We start from the raw sequence: 15,114 nt of genomic DNA, 5'->3' as shown, positions 1-15,114 counted from the left end.
ATCAAGTGTAGTTTGAATCTTTCAGGATCTCTCTATGTTTTCAGGTTCTAGGATATTTTCTCTACATCTCTGTTCCCTATCTTTACCTTCTGCTGTTGGATGTTGACAGACACTACTTGGAGTCTCAGTTGTTACAGCTTCCTTTGCGAGATTTATTGTCTTGTGGCAAGAGAAATGTCAGGTTCCTGATATGAGAATCTATGTAGAGCAAAACATGTGGTCTGCTCAGGAATTTGAAACAGTACCTCTGGGGCTTGGTCTTTCTATTCTGACTGGGAAGCTGCTCAACAGAGAAAGGCTTGAGCCAGCAGTGTGCCCAGGTGGTCAAGAAAGCCAACAGGATCCTGTGCTGTATCAGGAATAGTGTGGCCAGCAGGACCAGGGAGGTGATTGTCCTGTTGTGCTCAGCACAGGTGAGGTCACACCTTGAGAACTCTGTTCAGTTTCTCACTAGAAGAAAACTATTGAGGTGCTGGAGTGGGTCTAGAGAAAGGTGATGAATCTGGGTAAGGGTCAAGAGCACAAGTCTTATGGATAGTGACTGAGGGAACTATTTAGTCTGGAGAAGAGGAGGCTGAAAGGAGACCTTATTGTTCTCTGCAACTACCTGAAAGGAGATTGCAGTAAGGTAGGGGTTGGTCTGTGCTCCTCAGTAACAATTGATAGGATGAGAGGAAGTGACCTCAAGTTGCACCAGGGGAGGTTTATGTTGGCTCTTAGAAAAAACTTACTCAACTGAGAGAGTTACCAAACACTGGAATAGGCTCCCCAGGGAGGTGATTGAATCATCATCTGTGAAGATATTTAAGTAGATGTGGTTCTGAGGGACATGTTTTAGCACCAGACTTGGAAGAGAGAGATTATGGTTGGACTCCATGATCTTAGAGGTCTTTTCCAACCAAACAAAACAATTCTATGATTTTAGTGTGGGGTGACTGACTATTAGTGTAGAGCACTATGGTGCTTCTAGTTCATGCTGTCCTGAGGTCTTCTTGAGAAGAGCATATCCTGTGTTCATTTGGGTAACCCATCTGTGCTTCTGGTACCGGTCAGGATGGACTCTTCCAACCACCACCAGATTTGGCAGTGTGCTCCTTGTGAGGCCTGAGTACAGCTTTTTTCCACACCTTTGCTCATTTTCATGTGGCAGCACTGAAGGAGCACCATGTGCTGCTTGTCTCTGGGTAGAAAGTCTTGATTATGATCTACAGCACTCTTCATTGCTTGGCTTCCTCTCTCTCTTAATGAGGAACTACAACAGGAGTGATGAATTTGCCAGATATCAGCAAAGCTGATAGCTGATGTACATGCTTGGTCCCCAGGTTCTCACAATGCATTTCTCTTCTTCAGAAGGGCTAAAGGTTAGATTATTTGGCTTTAGGACATGATGGAGGTCTGAACTGTTTCCTCAGACATGTGCTGGAAGCTGTGTTTAGCTAATCATAAATAATGCTAAACTCCACAAAAGACACACAGCTTCTTAGCACAGACACAGACTCTGCTACAACATAAATGGTGCATTATTAGCTGCTTCTTGTTTGCTTTTTTTTAACCACTAAATGAGGACATGAGAAACTTTTCCTGGAGCATGGAAACAGGCTGCATTTTATCCTTCTGAGGCAGTGTTTTGAAAATATGTCAGAATGATCAAGAAATGAATTCCTGCTTAAGCATAATAGGAAGGCCTTATTGTATTAGCAGATTACAGTCTTTGTGTCAGTACACTATCTACCTTGTATTCATTTTTGCTAACATAATGAGAAATTTTTCCAGCATGATTCGATTTTAATACAATAAATCAGTGTTGGAAAGGGAAATTAGCATGATTTTAGAGAGAGATGTAAAGACAATAAAATAACCTCCTTTTTTTTTCCTTCCCCCTAAACTTTTAATTTGTTGCTAACTTAAAAAGTTCTTTTTATTAATCCTTTAAAATAATTGTATTCAAATGAGCATTTAAAGTCAGTTAAAAGGATTACAGAGGTGGTTTGGTTTTTTTTTTTGCTTCCACACAGTGTGCCATGGAAGAACCAAATTAATTCTTGCTAAACAAACATTACAAGAAGCATCGCAGGGACAATTAATGGAAATCTCCAAAGAACGTTATCTAAGACCATACATTAAAGTATATTAGTAAATATTCTATAGTGTATATTGTAAGTAGTAATGATAGTTTGTAATTTGAGCTCTCTTTACCTCATTCAAGGTAAGACTTTAATCCAGGCAGGCCCTTGCCTGAGCCCTGATTGAAAGCCTGTTAAAATCGGTGGAAAGATTTCCAGTGGGAATTGATTTCCCAAGGCTTCCATTGGCCTTATTTAGGTTTGGATTCAGCCATGAGTGTGCAGCAGAGAGCACAGAGCTGTTACACTGTAACACAAGTTGGCCACATGTGTGTACAGTTGGTTTATGTACTGCAGTGTCTTCTGTTGATTGATCTAAGTCTCAAGTCCACTTGTGATCTCAATTCCTTGTTCTCAAGGACACTAAGGAAAAGAAAGTGGAAAGGGTTGTAACAAAGAATAGCACTCTGAAGAAAGATGGGCTTGAGGGTAATCCCCTGTGTACAGCTGAGAAGCTTTGCTATGTGCTCTCTTCTTAGGCTTTGTACTGCTTCTAGCCAAGAAGAGCTCCGTCATCAGTCCACAGGGCTCTTTGTTATGCAGCATCAGAGCAGGTCTGCTCAGATACCTCAGAATTTGCTTGACTGAGAGCACTACAGAAGTGAATAATGCAGGATCCAGCCCTGAGCTTTTACTGTCAAAACATCACTTACAATGCCCTTGTTCCTCTGAGGTTTGTGTCCTGATGAGAATTCTGACCATAGATACAGAAAGAAATGTCTGTGGTGTGCTGCAGCAGCAGCAGCAGCAGAACAGGTGGCTTTGTCTATTTTGTAAAAGAAGGCATCTCTAAAGTATTAGCATCCAGTTGGTATTGAGGGAGGAGTAAAACCTTTTGTGCAAAATTCCTGATTGAAACTTGGAAGATCTGCACTCAGTTATCAGTCTTACTGCAGGCTTCCTGTGAGGAATGAGCAAGATATTTTCAACTTTAGTACTTCACAGGTAGAAAGAGTTTTCATCATCCTTTTCTATTGCAGACATAAACTGCAGGGTTTTATCCCATTTGAATTGCTCAGGGCATTGACAGACTTTGGCAAGGGCTGCGTTGGAAGGCTAAAACTGTCAGGCCAGCATTCAGAGGGTCAGCTTTCATTGCAAATGTTGTCTTCCCCTCAGTTAGGAGTATTTGGCTAAATTGTTGAACCACCACAGCTTTCAGTCCTGTATTTTGCATGGATTAATTCTGATATGACTATTGAATGGTATGGCAGTTTAGGAACAGATTCAAAAGCAGATCAGATTTTGCTTTAAGAGTGGTGATGCTGAAGGTATGGATAAGGAAGAAGAGAATGAGCACAAACAGGTAGAGAGGGTTTAACCAACTAGTTTTAAATGGCCACTGAAGGTCTGTTGCAGAAGGACATTTCATAAGGATGTCATAAGGGGTGATAGGACAAGAGAGAATGGTATTAAGCTGAGGGAGAGTAGGTTTAGACTGAATCTTAGAAAGAAGTCCTTCAATACAAGGGTGGTAAGACTCTGGAATAGGCTGCCCAGGGAGGTTGTGGATGCCTTCTCCCTGGATGTATTAAAGGTCAGGTTGAGCAGACAAATCTGGTTTAGAGGCATCCCTGCCTGTGGTGGGGATGCTGGAGAAGATGATCCCTAAGGTCCCTTACAACCTAAGCCATTCTTACCAGGTGGGGGTTGGTCTCTTCTCCAAGGCAACCACCAACAGAACAAGAGGACACAGTCTCAAGCTGCACCAGGGGAGGTTTAGGCTGGATGGTAAGAAGAAATTCTTCCCAGAAGGAGAGATTGGCCATTGGAATGTGCTGCCCATGGAGGAGGTGGAGTCACCATCACTGGAAATGTTTAAGAAAAGACTGGATGAGGCACTTGATGCCATGGTTTAGTTGATTAGATGGTGTTGGGTGATGGGTTGGACGTGATGATCTCAAAGGTCTTTTCCAACCTGGTTAATTCTATTCTAGTCTATTACAGAGTAGATCTGCAAAAAAAAGTGTAATCACTGAAATGTACCAGTGGTCTGAGTTTTCAAAATAAGCTGTTGTAGAAGGCAAAAGCATGACTGAGCTGTTGTAGATGTACTGATACCAACCTTCACCTAATTTGTTTGGACACCAAGGACAGCAGGGTAATGAGGGTGTGAAGTTCACTTCCTGTTAAGTGCCACAGCATTTTGTTCCGCTGCTCAGGACCTGATGACTGTTGTGCTTGCTGACCTGACCCCTGTGTTGCCACAAATGCATTTGCTATTTTGAGTCTAGTATGTGTTTTGTCAGACCTGCAGACCTGTAATTCACTGCAATGTAGACATCACTTCTATCTGAGGGCCTTCACCTAGTACAGGACAAAGTGCAGCATGCTAAGTACATCAGTCCCAATTTTGTTGCAATGGATGCAAGTCGATATACTGGACTGGGATTTTGGATACATTCCTTTTGCTCTGGCAATAGAACAGAAGTACCCTCCTGCCATACCACTAAGTCAAATATCATCTGATTGTTTTTACACAAGAGGATTCAGAAAGCAGTTTTCTTCACCTCTCAGAGAGTTTTTCTTTGTGTGTTCATTGGTGTTATTCAGAAGCACAGTTGGGCTTCCTGTGGCAGTCAGATATGGGACCAGGACAAGGCACTTAACCTCCCCTTTGTTTAGTCTGTGGAATAAACCCCACTACTTTAACAACTTTTCAAGGATATTAGATAAAATTAATTAGTTTGGTATTTGTACTGTAATAAAGGTCTATGTAATTGGAGAGCCCCATAAGAATTGCAGTCCTTTTGGTTTGATTTTGTGTTGATTTAACTTTGGGGGCTAGTTTTGATACTCCATGCCCTATCTGAAATGTGCTATTGTTTCATTTCTGTAAATACCAGCTGATTTCCCAAGCTGCTGGAAGGAACCGATTGAGTCTCTATGTATGCCAATGCCCTCTACTGGTTTGAAATACGATTGCTCAGCAGAGGGTATTGCTGTTCTCCTTTAGGGAGGAAACTGGGAGATTTAAGTGATTTCCCTTGGAGAGTGGTAGAATTTTGGGGGTGTACCCAGGCTGTCTGTGGAAGTGCAAGAAGCTGCACCGTGGGCAAGCTGACATCTGGGCGACTCCTTGTGCTCCACGTGCCGCACCGTGTCAGCTTCTCCCTTGCCTTCTGCTTGTTTTTGTTTTAGCAGCGGATTTGCTGTGCCTGCTGTGAATGACAGACTCATAGGTAGCTATCTTGAGAGGGAAGGAGTCACTTACCTGAGGCTCGTTCAGCACAGTGCTGCTGTGTAGGTGTTCTGTCAACGCTACGGCCACCTCTCTGAGGAGCCTTTCCGCTCCTCAGCCTGGTCCAGGGCCTACCTTAGCAGGCGAGGGGCAGTTGTGTTGACAGGCTGTGGTATAAATAACCCTTGAGGCACAGGAGCCACAGAGGTAATGAAGTGCCTCGAGGAAAAAGTCTTAACTATCAAGGGATGGATCCACTCCCCCCTGCCACAAACCAGAGGTCACGTGGCTGAGGAATGTGTATCCAAAGATAATGCTACCTTCAGAGAACTCTACTTACAGGTAAGTAACTCTTCTTTAAAGGAGGTATCTTTGTGTGGCAGACTGTTTATGGGAGCAATTTGAATTGAACTTTAAATGAAAAAGGCATATCTCTGTAAGTGGTAATAATTTTAGTCATCTCGCTGTGGCTAGGGGTTGTGGAATTCATTAGCACAGATTAACATATAAAGTGGGTGAGATATCTAATAGCAAACGTAGAGGTTTAGGGACCTTAATTCATCACTGAATGAACAGCGTGTACAGTATTAGGGACTATGAAATTTTTAATTTACACAAAGTGTCCAAGAATATAGGGAATAAATTTAAACCCAAAACAGATAATGGAGCTGTGCCCTGCCTAGCTGGCAAGTTGAATTGTTTTTACACTGAGTGAAGAAAGCTAATTATCCCAAGCACAAGGAGACTGCTAAAAATAATAAGATTATAAAGAATAATTTGCTGATATAATTACAACAAAATTGGGTACACACAATCGTCAGATACATGTATTGCTTGACCTGGGCGAGAAAGTGAAATAAATCCTTCCTCTATAGCCTTCGTAAATTTGTTTTTATCATCTCCAAGTGGTGTTTGCACAGGCAGCACAATTTGCATGTGTAATGTGGCTGTACAAATTGACAACAAGTAAATTATTCAAGGAAATAGGCTGGTCGTGGGTCTGAACTATCTCGCAAAGCCTATTCATTTTGAAGAATCACTGAGACGTGAAGCTCATACATCAACCATTTTCTGACAATCCTCAGACTTATTGTCTCCTAAAATGTCATTATGGCTATTATTTATGAAGCTAATTCATTTATTAATATATATTTAACTCTGACTTGTCATGCACCTTAGCAGGCATTCTGTGCACTGCATATTTTTGAATAGATGAAAGAGTTTTGCATGCTTTAATGATTACTGTAAGCTGCTATAGATTTATAGAATGCAGCTTTATTATCTACTTGCATTAATACCTTTTTGTAACTTCTCTTTTTTTTTTCCCCCTTAAGGCCATCAAATATAAATGGCAAATGACATATCCCAAAGATTGTGCAGGAAGAGATTTTCTCAGAGTTTGCTGAATTTTAGAACAAAATGAGGTAGCTAACTGTTAGAGCCTAATTCAGTTTTAAGAGTATATAACCATTGTTTTGGCTCTTTAGGTATTTTGCTTTAAAAAAAATAAGATGAAATAGAATGGAATCAACCAGGTTGGAAAAGACCTTCGAGATCATCAAGTCCAACCTCTCAGCCAATGTTTGTTTTATGCTTGTCTTTGAGGGCAAACCACCATCTTTTGTTTATACCGACAGGGGGAGTGCAGTGTAGAGGGGGGAGAAATGCAGCAGATGTAGATGCTGTAGTAGACATAGAATATAGATAATTCCCCTCCCATGGAACAGTCCTTAGGAAATGAACAGCACAGAGAGTATGGATAATGAGGTTGCCTATGGTTCATGGATTTTTTTCATCTTGATTCACTTATCTTTAGGGCATATTAAAAGACATAGGGATCGCAGTAACCCTCCTTTGACATCTGCAGAGTGTCAGGAAATTAAAAATTGCAATCTACTGTGAGAAACATATTTGGGGTAGTTCTAAATTTTATTACACACACAGATTCAGATTAAACTTGTAATTAGAATAACAAATTGGCTAATTTAAATGCATAGCTATTATGACTGTGCAGTCAATTTGACTATTTGCAAAGGTCCCCGATCACAATTTGAGGCTATTGGCCAGTAGTCTGTAGGGTGGGGATACAAAACTTGAATTGTCTCCTGGTCAGGCAAAGGAGGCTAACCCATCGGAATAAGGGAACTCTCTGATCAGAATTGGTCTTTAGTAGTAAAACTAGGAATTGTCTTATTTTTACCTTACTCCCAGGACATGCTAGATTGTAAGAGCCGTATTTTAGACTAGACTAGACTAGACTAGACTAGACTAGATTAGACTAGACTAGACTAGAATAGAATAGAATAGACTGGGTTGGAAGAGACCTTCAAGATCATCGCGTCCAACCCATCAGCCAATCCAACCCACCTAAACAACTAACCCATGGCACCAAGCACCCCATCAAGTCTCCTCCTGAACACCCCCAATTATGGTGACTCCACCACCTCCCCAGGCAGCCCATTCCAATGGGCAATCACTCTCTCTGTATAGAACTTCTTCCTAACATCCAGCCTAAACCTCCCCTGGCACAGCCTGAGACTGTGTCCTCTTGTTCTGGTGCTGGCTGCCTGGGAGAAGAGACCAACATCCACCTGTCTACAACCTCCCTTCAGGTAGTTGTAGAGAGCAATAAGGTCACCCCTGAGTCTCCTCCTTTCCAGGCTAAGCAACCCCAGCTCCCTCAGTCTTTCCTCATAGGGCTTGTGTTCCAAACCCCTCACCAACTTCGTTGCCCTTCTCTGGACTCGTTCCAGCAAGTCAACATCCTTCCTAAACTGAAGGGCCCAGAACTGGACACAGTTTTCCCCTACTCTCAGGACATGCTAGATTGTAAGAGCCATATGATTATGTTATACTGTTAGTCTGTTGATAAGGAGGTATCTCATACTGTATCTTTACCTTACAATCTTGCAGAGCTATGTCCATCATGGTCACTTTAAAGAGAAAGAGAACACAAGGAAAGTCTTCAACATTCAGAAGTCTTTGCAAAAGAAAGAATCAGCAACTCCTTAGGTAGCGTGAAGGCCTTCTGAATCTAATACTATAATGGTAAATACTATAGATAGTCATATTGGACAATTCACTTATTTGCATTCTTCAACTTTTTTCGACTGTTAAGAACACAAAAAAGATAGTTAGGAGCAAGCTCAAGTGGCTGTGAGAAACCAACTCAGTCCAGACCAGAGCAGAGCAACCTGACATATGGCTCTGAGTATGTGTGGTGAATAAATAAAGCTCCTCCATGGCTGAAAGTCAGTAGGAATAACAACATTCTATGTTTTGGAAATACAAGCTTATGTTTTCAAAAGTGTGCTGTCACTTTTTGGTACTTGCAATTTTAGGTGCCTGCCTTGAGACATCTTAGAAGGTAAACCCAGGCTTCTAGAATGTGTGGTGGGTTTTTTTAACTAAGCCTGGTAGCGTGATGTAAATTTGCCCTGTGGTAACTCAGAATGTTTTAAAATTGACAAAATACATTACTGAACTTGTGCAGCTTAAATTTAAATATGTCTTGCCACTTGAAAAACTCTGCACTATACATATTGATTGGACTTCTGTATTTCTGAAGAAAAATGGTGTTTGTGGTCAGACTTTCAGTCATTCAGTAATCAGTGCCTTCATGTTTCTAACTTCCTGGATGGTTTCGACCAAGCGAAGTAGATGCACAAACTCCCTGCAGGTTTGCTGACTATAGCCAGTTAAAGATAGAGACTGAAATTAATGCTACCACTGAATCACTGTGGAAGACTTATTTCTGGTATATTTCTTGTTTACAATTGATGAGAGCATTTAGGTAATCTGACATTTTAAAGGAGAAAATTCGTTGAGTGTCTCCTTTTTATATTGGAGCTTGTTAGAGACTTCCCAGCTACAGTCTTCACAAGTAAAAAAGAACTTGAGGCAGAGATTGACTGAATTGTTTAAAAGGAGCTTTTATTTTCCTCATCCAACAAGAAGATTATAGACTTCTGTGAAGATACTCTGTGGCACATCAAACTCTGGTTCGTGCCATTACTGTTTATGGTGGTGAAGCTACTTTTTTTTTTCCTCTTTTCCAAAGATCAAAATTACACCTACTACATAAGATATTCACTCATATTTATTCAGTAACCTGTAAAATTCAGAGTGCTGAATCTGCCTGATAGTTCTGGACAAAAATTTTCAGCTGTGATTTTCTGAGTGGCTCAGCTGTACAGCTGCAGAGTGATGTGCGAGGGAAGTGCCCCATCAGACTGCCTGTGCAGCTCTTGCTGCTGCTCCTGATGACACTAATCCATATTCCACTTCTAAGTTGGCTGCTTCTCAGGGAAATGCTGCTGCTTCAACGTCCTTTACTGCTTATCCTGCTTTACATTTTTGGAACAACCCAGGAATTCTCACATCCTCCTTTATAACCAGGGACAGTAAACACAGTTTATTGTTTCACAAAACAAAATTCATGAACCATAAGATAATTATGTATTCTAGCTGTAATGCTTTGTGCAATGTATCCTGTGATAGACTTTGTTGGGCTACCATGGTATCAGATTGTCTGGATAGGCTAAGTGACCAGTTTGAGATTCTTCCAATGTGTTGGTTCTCTGTAGCTACAATAATCAACTCATTTTACTGCAGGCAGTATGTCAGGAGTATGTCAGGTGATACCCAGAGCATTGCCTGTAGCTAGCTGCCTGATAATTAATCCCTTGCAAGCTAAAATCAGAAAGGACATTGTATGAGCAGCTGTAGTTGCTGCAACCAGCCCCAAACTGCTTTCCTTTTAACTGTACTGAACATGTGAAGGTTTGTATTTCCATACAAAACCCCAAATGAAACCAAATCCCAGGCTTATTTGTTGTGTAGCACCCTTCCTTCTGATGCATCACCCACCAAGATACCATAGCAATGCAATAATAGCAGCTGGCTTCTAAACCCCAGTGCTTAATCCCCATCACATTCCAAGTGACTATATTTATTACAAGATTGTCCACCAAAAGACCAAGAGAAAATGGATTTAAATTGAAGAAAAATAGGTTTACATTGGATCTTAGGAAGAAATTCTTCACTACGAAGAGGGTTGCAAGACTCTGGAATGGATTGTCCAGAGAGGTTGTGGATGCCCCCTCCCTGGAGATGTTCAAAGCCAGGTTGCATGGGGCCTTGAGTAACCTGGGCTAGTTAAGAGGTGTTCCTGCCCATGGCAAGGAGGTTGGATTAGATGATCTCTAAGGTCTCTTTCAACATAAGCCATTGTGTGATTTGTCCCCTAGATAGATAACTGATTCTTCACTTCTGTTTTCAACAGTTACAGAGTACTGCAAAATGCTGACGGATTCAGAAGTGTATCAGCAGTGCAAGCTGTCATGCCATGTTGTGAGTTATGTTTGAAAAGCATCTGGGATTCTTTGGGATCACATAGTTTGTGCAAAAGATAAGGTAATTGGTGTGTATATTTTGAGGATGAAAGAGTCTACTGAGCCACATTGTCAAGTGGGTGCTGTTTAATTTTTTGGTAAGTATCTCAAATGGGTTTTGATTAGAAAGAAACACTTCAGGAGGAGGTAATAGTTGTAAATCAACAAGCATTTTGGAAAATGTTTCTTCTTAATCCTACCTAGAGAGTGTCAGATCATCATAATTTAGCACATTTTAACAGCAGTTTTATTATGTCTCATTATTTTTCACCAGTAATTTCCCAAAAGCTTTGGGTTTGGAATGTTGTTAAAAGATTCAAAGTGATACTTACAAAGGAGAGAATCCTACTCTTTTTCTCATTAAATGTTGTCTTGCCTATTTGCAGTTTACATAGACCAGGCTTCCAAGAGAAGGATATCTCTTTTAAGAGATGGAGACATCATCTGTATCATTTATATCATCCCTTATCTCTTAACAGTCCATCGGTTGTATCGTAAGTGCCCAGCATATTTTCATCATCCTTTTTCACTTCAATACTGCACAGCATTGGTCTGTTTCTCTTTGAGTTGAGGAAATGAATGTTTTGATAAGGGCCTAGTTAAATCAGTGCTGAGTATTCTAAGTTCTAAATTTAATGTTCCCCCTCTAAATTCTTAGTATATCTAGTTACATATATTTCAAAGTGTCAGAAAGCCTCAGTCACATATTTTCTGCATATTGAACTGTGTGTACCCAGCAGAAGTCTATCTGATGTGGATTTCTGGGTAGGTTTTTTAAGGGTTTGCACCTTCCTTGCTGCCAGCTGTTTTATTATGGGCAGATATCAGTGAGATTGATTCTTCTAGCCTGTTTCGGTGTATGAATCAAAACCAGTCTGGTCTGTATCAGGTCCTTGATGAAACTGAGAAATACTAAAACTGGCTGGCTGGCCACTCAAATTGAATCCAGTGCTGTTGACCAAAAATCCCAAAGAATGGATGCCTCATCTGAGCTGCAGACAGCACTTGGCAAATGAAGTATCATTTCCTAAGCGTGCTGTGGATTTCTTCTTTACCTGGCTGCTGCATTTTGCAGATGGTTGGATCAGCAGCCAGATCTGTGCAGCTGTGTGGAGTTGGCAGACAGGTAATTTTAGCATTTTTTTAATTAGCCATCAGCAATAAATACATATCCTGGCAAGGAGGAAAGGAGGACTCAAGCACAAGGTTAATTTTGCTGTTCACGCTTCTTTTTGTGCACAGCCAGTGTCAGATTCTGCTTCACGTTGAAAAGCTCACTTGCCTCTCCTGCAGTCCTTTCATGCTCTCAAATTGTCCTCTTCTTAGTAGCAAAGAATTGTTGAAATGTTTAATGTTTCTGAAATCAATGCAGTGTGTCTTGGAAGCAGCTGAAACATGCAGTAAATGACTCGTGAAGTGGAAAGAGCGAGGGCTAAGTGGTGCTGGGACAGCGAACTCCATCATTTGTTTAGCTTGTGTTAGGTAGTGACAGGTTGCTGTTTAAAGTAAACAATCTGTCTTGATCCAAAACTTTTGAGGTTGTACAAGGAATATATATTTTTAAAATATCTTTAAATTATTTTTATTTTTTTCCAGTTTGAGACTCTGATGATGAAAGCAAAGCAAAAGCACAAATTGCCAAGGCCTGGAATTTTCTCCTTTCTTATACCAGCAACTTGGTAAAGAAGTAAGAGCTATGTATACCACAGCCCCCTCTCCCAGTAAGTATGCACTTTTTCTATCTCTGAGATGCTCTGAAAGACATAATTATGCCTTTAAGGTAGGGTCACAGTGCCCTTGGCTTTGTCTCAAGACACAAAATGGAAAAGCAAAATTAATTTTGGGAAGGATTTCAATGCTTGAGGATTTACTACAAAATCTTCCTGCAAAGTTCAGTTGTCAAAAACCATGATATTTGGTAAGGCCTGCAGACTGTCAACAGATACTTAGCCAGTCATGTTCCAAAGAAGTTGATGACTTAAAAAAGCAGTGGTATTCTGCTATGAGGACAGGCTGAGGGAGCTGGGGTTGTTCAGCCTGGAGAAGAGGAGGCTCTGGGGAGACCTAAAAACAGGTTGCCAGAACCTGGAGAAAGACTGTTTACAAAGGCCTGCAGTGATAGAACAAGCAGCAATGGCTTCAAACTAGAGAAGAGCAGACTGAGACTGGATGTTAGGAACAACTTCTGCACCATGAGGGTAGTGGAACACTACAACAGGTTTTCCAGGGAAGTGGTTGTGGCCCCATCCCTGGAGATATTCAAGATGAGGCTGGACAGGGCTCCAGGCAACCTGATGCTTTTGAGGATGTCCCTGTTGAGCGCAGAGGGGATTGGACTAGATGACCTTCAGAGGTCCTTTCCAACCCAGACTGTTCTATGATTCATACTGATGCTGAGCACTCCATAGGTATTTGGTGTTTAAAATGTGAGAAATATATAAAAAATGTGCCTCATCCAGGCTCTTTTAAAACACTTCAAGTGATGGTGACTCCACCACCTCCCTGGGCAGCACAGTCCAATGGCCAATCTCTCTTTCTGGGAAGAATTTCTTCCTACCATCCAGCCTACACCTCCCCTGGCACAGCATGAGACTGTGTCCTCTTGTTCTGGTGCTGGTTGGCTGGGAGAAGAGACCAACCCCCACCTGGCTACAACCTCCCTTCAAGTAGTTGTAGAGAGCAATAAGGTCTCTCCTGAGCCTCCTCATCTCCAGGCTAAGCAACCCCAGCTCCCTGGGACCGAGATGGATTAGGGTGCATCCATCAGTCATCTTTCCTGAGTAATCCACCTCCCCTTACCATAGACTTGGTTTCCACTAATACACATAGGAGATGTTTGGAGATGGTTGCTAAACTCAATCCTGCCCCATGCATTATTATTGCAGGATGGTACTGTTGGGTATACTAATCTCAATATGTATGTATATATTTGCTTCAACTTCCAGAGTCATGTTTCCGAGCATTTGAAGCATAGATCCCCTAGGATTATCTAAATCTGACATTTATCTGGGTAAAAGCTAACACACAAAGTGTCATGGCTAATCACATGTTTTTTATACTTTCCCCTTGGAAAAGAAAGAGTGTTGGAAGTGACACACTAACAAATAATACATAATCTGTACACGTGAAGTAATCTGCAGTGCTTTGTTACTGCTGAACTACGCGACTCGCACCGCTCCCAAATGCAGCTTGTTAGCTTTGCTGCTGAGAGTTGCCATCTTTAGTGTAAGTAGCACAAGAAGGAAATCACCACTGCAAATTTGACCTGGGAGAAATTACCTGTTTAAAGTTCCAAAGCATGCTGGTATTGGTTTTTTCTTCGGTCATAGAATCACAGAATTCTCGAGGCTGGAAAAGACCTCTGAGATCATCAAGTCCAGCCTATGACCTAACACCACCACATCAGCTAAACCATGCCACCAAGTGCCACATCCAATCTTTTCTGAAAGACCTCCAGTGATGGTGACTCCATCAACTCTCTGGGCAGTCCATCCCAGTGCCTAATCAGCCTTTCTGTGAGGAACTACTTCCTAACATCCAACCTAAACCTCCCCTGGTGCAGCTTCATCCCATGGCCTCTTGTTCTATCGCAAGTTGCCTGGGAGAAGAGCTTGTTAGGGGTTGGAAAGGACCTTGAAAAATCATCTAGTCCAATCTCTCTGCCAGAGCAGGATCACCTACACCAGATCACACAGGAACACATCCAGGTGGGTTAGGAATATCTCCAGTGAGGGAGCCTCCACAACCCCCCTGGGCAGCCTGTTCCAGTGTTCTGTCACCCTCACAGGGAAAAAATGTTTCCTCCTGTTTCCATGGAACTTCCTATGCCTCAACTTCCACTCATTGCCCTTTGTGCTGTCATTGGGCATCACTGAGCAGAGCCTGGCTCCATTCTATTGGCACTCAATCTTTACATCTTTGCAAACATGAAAGAGCTCCCCTCTCAGGCTCCTCCTCTCCTAGCTAAAGAGCCCTCAGCTCCCTCAGTCTCTCCTAGTGAGGAAGATGTTCCATTCCCCTAATCATCTTTGTGTCTCTGTGCTGAACTCTTTCAAGCAGTTCCCTGAGGTCCTTCTTGAACTGAGGGGCCCAGAACTGGGCACAATATTCCAGATGCAGCCTCACCAGGGCAGAGTAGAGGGGGAGGAGAACCTCTCTCAAGCTACTCAGCCTCACCCCTTCTAATACACCATCACATTGCTGGCTCATGGTCAAGCTAAGAAAGCATGTTTGCTTCTTTTACTTATTATAGAAGTCAGATTCTGACATGAAACAACTCATGGAAAAAAACATAAACAATGATGATACATATCAAGGTCTATTTCTTCCCCATTTCTGTGCAAGATAGATTGGACTGTAGAATAATAAAATGCAAGGTTGTGTCAGACACAATTCAGCAGGTATTCTAGTCAGATGT

The sequence above is a fragment of the Dryobates pubescens genome, chromosome 8 (genome assembly GCF_014839835.1).
Source record: "Dryobates pubescens isolate bDryPub1 chromosome 8, bDryPub1.pri, whole genome shotgun sequence".
Lineage (NCBI taxonomy): Eukaryota > Metazoa > Chordata > Aves > Piciformes > Picidae > Dryobates > Dryobates pubescens.
The sequence above is the reverse complement of the archived record's forward strand: the minus strand, read 5'-3'. Positions refer to the sequence as shown.